A 10,374-nucleotide genomic window follows, 5' to 3' on the forward strand; every position below is an offset into this window, starting at 1 on the left:
CAAATACACTTAAGATACAGGGGAAAAATAATCTGCTTTAATACACGTAGTACTGTTTTCTTCCTGGAGCTCCCTAGCTGTCCACTGTACAGACTCTAGTACTTACAGTGTCAAATTCTTCCTGCAGTCTTATTTACATTTTTCCTCAGCAAAACTCTGAGGGCAAAACAATCCAAAAGAAATGTCGATGTCACTTTTAGTCAGATCACAGATATTTTCATCCAGTCTCCATTACTGAGGATTCCAATCACAGAAAGCAGCCAGTATTGTTTTAAAATGCCCTCTCTGTGACCCTGTTCCTCTGAAGGTCAAGTGCACTATCATTCCCTGTAACCAAGGAAGCAGAATCGACGTGTTCCTGCTGTTTTGCCAGCTGCTGAAGGAGTTTGTCTAATAGTAAGATTAATTTCATCTGAGGAAGATAGACCCAGGTTACCAAGCTTCCCCCTCCCTCTGTTCACTGTTCTTAAACGCCTCTACCTGCTCACTCTCTGTGAACTGTAAAACAGCAAAATGAAATCTGAGAAAAGAGTTTGTCTATATCTTGAATTATTTTCAAATCAGCAAAAGTGAAAGGAAAATCCACCATACTCCCTGTGGAGCATCTTTAGCCTTAAAGTTCATCAAGCTAATGTATTTAAAGGAACATAGGCCTTTCTAAACTAGTCCACGGCCCTCAAATATGAAGTAGCATAATCAGTCTTAATACACTTAAGAATTCATACAGTAAGTTCATGACACACGTGTGATTAATTAGTTTAAACTCCATAACAAAACATTCGTATGAGGCTGCAGTGAAGGCTGACAAATGGGTAAAAACAGAAAATATTTTTAAATTCTTAGAAAGCGAAATTTGTTTAAGTTATGGTACATGAAGTTTTGGGAAAAATGACCATGTACTTGACAAGTTTTACAACAGTAAACTTGAATGCAGTGGACTTCCACTACAAAGCCTTATGCAACGAATGCATGACCTAGGTGTCTTTAAGTAGCACTGGTATTTTATTTTAACTCAAGGACTCCTAATCTTAGCACAGAAATGTGCTCGCTATTGAAATTAGGCTCTTTACTTGATAGAAAACACAATTACCTATTGTACAACTCTCTAAAAATAGTACCTATGAATAATTACTGTAACTACAGGAGTATATTTACAGCATGGGTACAATGTAAATGTTAGGTCAACTAATGGTGATCTAGTGTGGGGGAAAGTATTATACCTAAAACACGTGAGAAAACCCAATGAAATTTTAGTTAGATTTTCCTTGTGCTTATTATCTGATACCACACTTAATAACCTTGTCACTCTAGGCTTTTATTTGTCCAATTCATTCAGGAAAGACGTTTATGACACCTGACTAGCAGCTGTCTTTCCTAGGACAAAAACCAAATCCTGAATATAACAATGCTTTATCACTACATAACCCTCTGTTCAGAGGCAGACTTCCCAACTCTAAAGTTTGGAATAGCTGTATTGCAAAGAGAAGACAGAATCCTTGTAATGCTTAAGCAGAAGTGATATAAAAACACATAATAAGAAAAAAAAGACTAGAAGTTGCTTGTTTTCTGAATCAAAAGACAAGCTAGCAAAGTAATCAAAATTTGAAATAAAATACAAAACCTACCAACTATAGTGTACAACTATAGTAGTTAGTACTACATTAGTAACTACTAATGTAGTTAACAGCTTTGTCACAACTGCCTAAGTCACCCACAAAATCTCAAAAGACTTGAGCAAGAAATATAAAATATACGAAATGCATCTTTAACGAAGAGTAATGTTAGATTTTTAGGGCCTGATAGTTTTTTTTTAATGGAACTTTCTCAAGTATTCTATGCTGCACAGAAGTATTACAGCTACAAAGGCTTTCACTCTTATTTTTATAGGACATCAACTACACTACCGTAATAAACATCCATAGGGAAGCAGAATTAGTATTTTGTAACTTCAGAGTTTCTAATATTTCAACAGTGACATTCTTATAGAACAACGCTTACAAGAGTATATATTATGTTTAATATAACAGATGGTCTCTTAAGGTAATGAGAAATTACTGTACCTAGCAATTTTCACAGGAAAACACTATTCAGAAATTAGTTGAGATATCTATCATTCTACTTAAAGTCTTATTTTTGTTGTTGTATGTACTTCACTTCTTGGAAATGTCATTGTAAGAACGCCTGTGACCTCTCTGGCATGCACTTGCAGAAGACTGGGACGGTATATTGTACTGGAATTTTTGCTGATGTGCACAGGGATTGTGGAATTCGATCTGTATCATCCAGAGGGAGGGGAAAAGAGGAAAAAGCAATCAGTATTAAATGTAATTTTAGGACTTAAGAAGGCTCCACAGCAGTCTTCAGAATCACAGCACTAACCAATCCTATCTGGTACAGATTAGAAACATTTAATGTTTAACTACTGTGACTTCCTTAAAAGTCCATGAGGATGCAACTGGTACTTTCATTTTAGCACTCATATTGCAAACACTAGTTATATGTAGGCAGACTGGGAGAACAAAACAATTTCATGAAGCATGACAAGTGTACTTCTGGTATACAACTGTAAGATGGAAGCTGAAGACAAGCGGCATAGCATGGAGAATTGTCTGCTTTGGACCAATCGGCAGAGGACTGCATTCGCCTGGGCCCTCAAACCAACAAGTATCACTAGCAATAAATTTCATATGCTGAAGTGTATATAAATTAATTAATAATGATTTGCATTAAATGACACAGAGAATCTGCGCAAAGCTCAAGAAATATAAAAATACACTTAGGAACATACGTATCTATTGTCTTGCCTTTTTCATCATTAAGCTAAAAACAAGTATTTGGCAATTAGGTGCAGTTTGAAGGCTGGCAAAATTAAATTTGGCTTCTTCTGTTTCATTTATTCATCATTTTGTCATTTTATATACATAAAAATGTATATATATAGAATTGTATATTTGTATTTATTTTTTCCTAATGTTTTTCAGTAAAGTCGTTCACTTCAATTCTACATTTTAGTTGCAATCATATTATATTAAATTTCCGATATATAGGTATATATAAAATATATGTATGTACACATAAAACCGGTAGTTTGCAGCTAAGCTTCTCTAGACATTTCATTATTTTTATGTCCTTTGAAATAAATAAGGTTTCTTCACAGCCATATAGTCAAGTTGCATACTAATTTACTAAACTGACTTGCCCATAGTGTACATATACATCTACATGTGTAGGTGTGTTTGTATGAGCATATGTATATATCTAATAAATTTCTGTATTTACTAACCACATTTTCAATACTTTCTATAGCTTATTTCCCCACTACCACATTGATTATGAAAGCAGTATTTGAGAAATATATTGAAGGAATAATCAATCGGCCACATAGTGGAGGAATTTTTAAAGCCTCTAAGCTTCTCTAACTGAAGTAGAAGAACATTTCCTATATTCACGCCACTAAAAGCCAAAATAATTGTATTGCTTGAATACACTGGTCAGTTCTCACTAAGCGCAAACCAATTTCAGACGTATTATTAATATTATAGAAAAGAAAATAGAAATTAAGGGCATAATTAGGCAATCACAGACCAAACATGCTCAACCGCACCCAGAAATTTAAACTATTTTTTACAAGTTTTCTCTCATAAAACAGTTGAAGAATTTAAATGAAAAATATGGTACCAAGTTTTACACCATAAAAACCGCTACATCTCAAATCAAATCAGAAAGACTGATTTTTCTATAGATATTTTTCCTAATGAACTTCTTTAGCTATTAAATAAATAATAGGCTTTTATGAAAAATGTATGTATTACCTGGAAATGTCCAAATATATTTCTTTCACAGATTAAGATATATCTAAAAAAGTTTCAGTGATACTCGTTGGAATTAACTGTCCTGACCACTTGGGCCTTTGTAGAATGGCAGATAAAATTCAGATCCGCCACGGAAGAACTCATCTGTAGTATAACTGCCTTAACAGGATGCTGGTGCAAGATCTTGTGTGAGACATATGAAGGCAACAGTCATGGAAGAAGCTGCAATTCTTGGCATATCTGCATCCTAAAAAAATCACAGACTACGTCTTACATAACAGCCCAATACCTGTATTACACCAGTGCCTATGCTACATCTGGTAACGTTCTCGAATTCAGAGGCTGCCAAACTGCATAAGCCATGTAGGATCTCATTACTCCAATATGCACTTTGTGTGAGATACCTCTCAGGCTGATGGTATGTCTAGGTCTTATGCAATTAACAGTAACTTGAGAAAAGCTGTATTTGAACTAAAAATTGTTTGAGAAGACTCAGCATCAAAACTCCACCTTGAAAATTCATCCAGAAATCGTAATAATAAAATATTAAACATAAATGGCCTTATTTTACACTAATTCCTACAACAAAGCAAAAACTTATTCCATCAGAATAGCAGTGTTTCTACTCTCCTTTTTCAGCACGCTGTGCTTCATCTGGACTTAAACCTAAATTGCTGAACTATTTATGATGTAAGGTATCAGACAGATCTGAAGAAAATACTTTATGTGACAAAGATATCCAGTATTTTTTCAGTCCCATAGCAAAACATACTTTCAGAAAGGCCCAAGGTTTTGATAGGTTCTTATCAGGGCACTGAGTGAACTGAAAGCAGCTGAAATCCTCCAGCAATGCAGCTGGCATAAACGAGATCCCAGTAAGCACAGGGCTCAATTGAGTCATCTCCTGTGACTCTCTCCTTATAGCCTCTGACACAGAAAAACGATGCACTGGGAATAGTTTATGGCTATCATGGAACCAGAAGGGGACAGTTTTAGCAACTACTTAAAGTTCTTCCGGGTCACATCAAAGCTGATGTTGGAAAGAGGAAATAGCCCTTATTCCTCCCCACAGTGACAGTTCTGTTTAAAAACTTTGCATTAAGAACTAAGGCACTGCACAGGGATACATCTCCACTTCATAACCGAACAGATTTTTCTTAAACAATATGCAAATCAAATCTACGTGGGTGCTGGGACTGAACCTCGGCCACGGATATATTGCACAGTGACAGTACTAAATAAATACTTGAGAAAAGCAGTGTTACTTATTTTTGCATTAAGGCTAAAGTATTTTTTATGCTTTTCAAAAGCTACTCAGGATGAGGAGGAATTGCTGAAATTCCCTCTGAATCCCCTAGCTGCTCTCTGTTCTCCAATCTCATGAACTGTAAGGCAACTGCAGACACTAAAAATGGAACACTCTCACCCCATCTGTTCAGAAATACAAAGTTGAAAAAATCCAACAAGCAACACTGCTATAAAGCAGAAGCAAGCAACAGCAGTGAAACCATTTCAAGGACAATTTTACAAAGTCCTTAAATTGAGTAAGTACAAAAATACATGCAGTACTGGAGTGCACTCAGTAACTTCTGTGATACATTCACAGTTTCATGGAAAACAAACCTGATGAACTAATGCTCAAGAAAGAAAAACAACATATGGCCTACTTGCATGACAGTCTGATTCGGTGCTTGACATCAGTTCTCAATAAACCCATGCACTACATATGTGGCAATTATGTTGAAAAAATGATGCAGATATAGCAAAAAACCTGCCAATATTTGCATTAAGTTATCCTGTTCGCAACTTGTCTCTCGTCATTCGTAACTTAAAATTCAGTGCATGATTAATGAACTCTTTCTCTCCTTCCACTTAATTTTCATCACTGAAAAATACGATATTCTGAAAAAGCCTCTCATTTTTTACAGCAAGTGCCAAGTTCCATGCTACATTTTCTCTGAGAAACAGTGAGTACAAATACAGAATTTTAGCATACTTCAAGAAAAATAGTAATGTATTCACCTGTATTGAAAACTGTATCTGACTGAATACACAAACAGCAGGCAGCCAGCCATTCATAAAGAAATGGTTCAACGTTAACATGGTCATAGCATTAATTAATTCTTAATGAGATAATGCTGCTTATAACTGTTTTTCCATGAACTAAGTTTTCATGGTGTTATGTAGTGGACAGGCATATAATTTAAGGAGGAGTTGAATACTATAAAGAGATGAAGCCCTCTATTTACCCACCGGCCAGGAAGAAATCACAGAGCTTCATACACTCTTGAGATGGAGCGATCTCTCCAGTGGCAAGATACAACCATCACACTATGTTACCACGGTGCATTTCCTGCACGAGGAATTACAAATGTCACATATTTTATGTGCCTTAGATGTGATTATAGCACTCAAGTTCTACCAAAATACTGTAAGATTTGCCAGTATTTCCATTACAGGTTTTTATTTCCAAGTTTTTTGGAAGTCTTTTTAAAAAATGCAGCTTCCAAATTGATACCTGGTATAGCAAACTAGAGTGAAAATTCGCTTGTCGGTTTTCAGTGTAAAATTTTAGAGTTTTTTGAAACTATCCCTTATATGTTATTTCCAGGATACTCAGTAGGCCATTTTCCACACTATTTAAAAAGAACCAAAATTTTTTAGAAAAAAATTGCTCTAAGTAGGGAATCTCAAATACATTTCTGAAAACACAATGACACTCATATTTCCTTCATATATAGAGCTTCTTCTTGAACTAAAAATATTTTTTAATATCCAGGTGTAATCTTAGTTAAATACGTCAAAGCAAACCCCAAACTAATGTCTGAAAAGTGGCCTTGGCTACAGAGGTCTCTTAGCCTACTTGCCCTTCATTATTTATGAATAAAAATAGAAATAAAATTAATAAAAACTATAAATTATAAATTTATAAATTATAAATTTATGTCCTTAATTATGCAATCATATGATAAATCATAATAAATTTGAAGGCTATTAAGCCAAGTAATTTTAAACAGACGAAAACTCTAGTTTATTTTTTGACTGCAGTTTGCATACTGAAGGAGATAAATAGGTTATTTTCTATGGCCATGATCACATGCAGTTTCGGTGTTTACGAGTTGATTTAGACATTTGAGCTGTTGAGCATCCAAGCTTCAGTGAATATACATCAAGACAAGACATCACTTAATATCACTTTAAGTAGATTTTGTGCTTTTTCTCATACGTGTAAGCAGAAAATATAAAGCCTGATTTAAATTAATCATCCTACTGTAAATTCAATATAGTACCTAAGTAAAAGTTAAGGTAACTTCAAACACTGTTCTGGATTTAGATGACAACTCAAGAGATGAGCAGAAACCTTTCATGTCCAAAACAGTCAAGCTAATGGTCAAACGAGCAGTAATTTTTTTGTATTAATTTTTTAAACAATCCATAATACAGCAAAGTTTCTCTGTAATTCATGTTGAATTTCCTATGTGCATTCCTAATATGGGGGCCACCAGAATGAAGTAAGGTAAACAAACCACAAATTAGCTGCACTGGTTTCTTGTTTGCCCCCAAGTGTAAAGCAACACTGTTTATCTATAAAGATTTTCTGTTCCATTCATGCTTAATTGTAAACAGCAAGGACTCCCTAATATGTTTTTCATTTCAAAAGCTCATATACCAACTGTTGTGATATCATCTGGCACTCACCTCAGCCACCTGCTGAGTCTCCACTACCTGCTGAGCCAGCACCTCCATATTGGTTGCCATGGTGAAGCAAGATCATTAGAGAACCTGTTTGAAAAGATGCCAGCAACTTCCATCAGGCACAAAAGTTAGGTTTTTTATTATTAAAGAAAGCTCTGATACGACTTTTTGATAATTTACAATACTGTTTGACGTATCTGACAAATAAGAAAATATGCCATGCATGTGCGTGTGTGTGCGCGCGCACATATGTATACAGTACGTGTATATTGGAACCATACTGTTCAAAAAGCTGAGGCACACAGTTATTCTTTTACTTTATAAAGCCTCTAATATTACTCTATTATTTAAGCTGCAAAGAAGAGATGTTAATTTCATAAATTATAAAGGACTAATTTGAGTGTCAACTACTGATGCAGTTTGTGGAATTCACAGATCTCTGAGGCGCTTTCCTCAACTCAAGGGAAGAGAAACCTTACAGTTAAACTGCTTCCACACTACGTGCTGAACAAGGAAACAGCAATCTAAGAATGCTGTTTTGAGCAAATTTTTATTAAGTCATTCTGCCAAACTGCCATGTTCATCTATGTTCTTACGGTAATCTTGCACAATAAGTGAAATAAACTGTCACATCTAAAATGTATTTTCTATTATCTAAACTATTTTTTTATTATAATGTGATAGCATTATCACTCTGAGGAGAAAATACTGCAGAATTGTTTTATCCTATTGTGAGTGTCTGTACCTTCAACTTTACACTCTTCAGCGTTAAAAAAAAAGACAAAGCAAACAGAAAAAGGAAGAAACAAGAAAAAAAAACAGTTCCAATATATTTTTAATGATCATAATTAGGGCTGTGTTTCTCCAAGGGTAAATTTAATTAAGATTTCAAATTCATGCATTCAGTTTTTAACTGTGACTTGCTCATTACACACCAGAGTTCAGATTCTGACTCAGGTGTAGGTCATGAAAAGGCATTCTTGAATGCTGGCCCATTTGATGTTTTATTGAAAACCCTGTTGGTACCTGCAAAGCGTTCATTTAACATAAAATTAAAACATACTACAAACAATAGCAAAACATGTAACAGAAAAGTGCATGCATGTCTTTAGCACCAACCCCCCCCCTTCAAATGCAACTTCTACAAAGCTAACGTTGTTGAAAATGTCAAAATTCATTAAGTTAAAAAGATTAAATCATATTGTAGTAAACTAAATGTGAAAATTATTTTGTATATGTCAGTGGAAGACTATTAGTAACAATGCATAATCGAAGTTGAGACATTCCCTATGGAAATCATATTTATGCTAGCTTCTCATACAACTTGTCAATTTTATGGAAGAGTTCAACTTGCACAGTAAGCTTATGAACCATTTCTACCAGACCCATTTAATATTGCAGCGTGTGGATGGTTTCTCAGTTGTTCAGTAATTCCTTTTCAGTGTTTTCTCTTATTTTAAATTAATTTTTTATGTTCAGCAAGGAGGATAACCATATGCTCATAACATACTGTTTTCTCAGTGCTTTAAGATGAAGGAAGCCCTGAAGATGAGAGATTTTGTTCGTAAGAATACCTTTCTAAGACCCAGTGAAGTCTTTGCTGTGGTAAGGCTCTGACAGATTTGCCATCGGTGTTGTTATCCACCAAGTTTTTTGCACTTTCATAGAATCATAGAATCGTAAAGGTTGGAAAAGACCTCTAAGATCATCGAGGCCAACCGTTAACCCAACACCACCATGCCCACTAAACCATGTCCCTAAGTGCTTCATCTACACGTCTTTTAAATACTCCCGGGTTTGGTGCCCCCCCCCTTCCCGGGGCAGCCTGTTCCAAGGCCTAACCACTCTTCAGTAAAGAAATGTTTCCTAATGTCCAATCTAAACCTCCCCTGGCGCAACTTGAGGCCATTTCCTCTCGTCCTATCACTTGTTACTGGGGAGAAGAGACCAACAGCCACCTCGCTACAACCTCCTTTCAGGTAGTTGTAGAGCGCGATGCGGTCTCCCCTCAGCCGCTTCTCCAGACTAAACAGCCCCAGTTCCCTCAGCCGCTCCTCACAAGACTTGTGCTCCAGACCCTTCACCAGCTTCGTTGCCCTTCTCTGGACACGCTCCAGCACCTCAATGTCCTTCTTGTAGCGAGGGGCCCAAAACTGAACACAGTATTCGAGGTGCAGCCTCACCAGTGCCGAGTACAGGGGCACGATCACCTTCCTACTCCTGCTGGCCACACTATTTCTGATACAGGCCAGGATGCCTTTGACCTTCCCCAAACAGCAATAAGCTGAGGCTATCTGATCAAATCCAACTGGAAGCCCAGAGACCAAGTAAGCTTGTTAATGATGTTGACTCCCAGAACATGACACAAGGCAAAATCAGCTTCCTAGCAAAAACCCTGAGCAGCAGAGTTCATAAGGAAAAAAAAATCCCCAAAACAAACCAACAAAAAAGGTGGAACTTAGAAACTGCAAGGAAGCACCTGGAGCACCAGGAAAATTTTTTCAACATAAGGTGGCAGCCAACTCAGTACATGTAGACACGCTGCTGTCCAAAATATGGCATAAACCCATTAACCTCTAAGTTGCAGTAAAATATCAGAAGAAAGCCATACACTCCATTTGAGATATTCTATGGGCACGGCATAACGAGGATGACATGGCAAAAGACCGAATTCGAGCTTATTGAAATTTGTTCCTTTGTCTTAAGGAAACAGAGTTCTTCGCATTGCTTGCTTGACTCGGCTACAGCAAGCAGCAGGCCACACGCTTCTCCTCAGCGGCAGCCAAGGGACTGAAAAGGTGGGGCTCGCGGGTCAGGCTCTGTGGGGAACCTCCGTTACACTGTCACTGTGGCAGGCGGCCGCCAG

The 10,374-nt window shown here is 36.6% G+C and overlaps 1 protein-coding gene across 1 annotated transcript in view; it reads right to left on the minus strand.

The window, feature by feature from the left end:
- Positions 1-7,594, minus strand: part of NR2C2 (nuclear receptor subfamily 2, group C, member 2) — a 34,559-nt gene extending 26,965 nt beyond the window's left edge. The window contains exons 1-2 of the mRNA XM_009580539.1: positions 7,512-7,594; positions 6,066-6,165 (exon numbers count right to left, since the gene is read on the minus strand). The gene's annotated coding sequence lies outside the window, so the exon portion shown is untranslated. The remainder of the gene's footprint in view (positions 1-6,065; positions 6,166-7,511) is intronic.
- Positions 7,595-10,374: the final 2,780 nt, after the last annotated feature.

Source organism: Fulmarus glacialis, unplaced genomic scaffold, assembly GCF_000690835.1.
Source record: "Fulmarus glacialis isolate BGI_N327 unplaced genomic scaffold, ASM69083v1 scaffold4286, whole genome shotgun sequence".
NCBI classification, from domain to species: Eukaryota; Metazoa; Chordata; class Aves; order Procellariiformes; family Procellariidae; genus Fulmarus; species Fulmarus glacialis.